A 905-nucleotide genomic window follows, 5' to 3' on the forward strand; every position below is an offset into this window, starting at 1 on the left:
CTGTGGAGGCTGAACGAAGAGGTCTGGCAGGGGTGTAGGGTCTGATGATTTTTTGTAGATAAGCTGGGGAAGACCCCTTAACTGCTTGGAAGGCAAGCACCAATGTTTTGAATTTGATGCGAGCCATGACAGGCAGCCAGTGGAGGGAAGTAAGCAGGGGGGTGACGTGTGAGTATTTGGGAAGGTTGAAGACCAGACGAGCTGCTGCATTCTGGATAAGTTGGAGGGGTCTGATGGCGGACGCTGGGAGGCCAGCCAAGAGGGAATTGCAGTAGTCCAGGCGGGACAGAACCATCGCTTGGACCAGGAGCTGGGTCGAGTAGGGGGTGAGAAAGGGGCGGATTCTCCGTATGTTGTATAGGAAGAACCTGCAAGACCGGTTCACCGCCGCAATGTTCTCAGAAAGGGACAGTCTGCTGTCCATCACCACGCCGAGGTTCCTTGCACTGGGTGACAGCATGAGTGTGGTATCCCCGAGGGAAATGGAGAGATCCAGATGAGGAGAGGTATTAGCAGGGATGAATATCATTTCAGTCTTGCTTGGGTTGAGCTTTAGATGGTGGTTGTCCATCCAGCTCTGGATGTCCCTCAGGCAAGCAGAGATACGGGCTGAAACCTGCGTATCCGATGGCGGGAACGAGACGAAGAGTTGGGTATCGTCCGCATAGCAGTGGTAGGATAGCCCATGTGCAGTGATCACAGGGCCAAGGGAGCGAGTGTAAAGAGAAAAAAGAAGCGGGCCTAGGACTGAGCCCTGGGGAACTCCTGTGGCAAGGGGCCGAGGTGTCGATACTGAACCAGCCCAGGCAACCTGGAAGGAGCGACCAGAGAGGTAGGACTCAATCCGTCCAGGGCTGTGCCACAGATTCCCGTTGCTGACAGGGCAGATAGGAGGATGGAGTGAT

This window comes from Conger conger, chromosome 14, assembly GCF_963514075.1.
Source record: "Conger conger chromosome 14, fConCon1.1, whole genome shotgun sequence".
Taxonomy (NCBI): domain Eukaryota; kingdom Metazoa; phylum Chordata; class Actinopteri; order Anguilliformes; family Congridae; genus Conger; species Conger conger.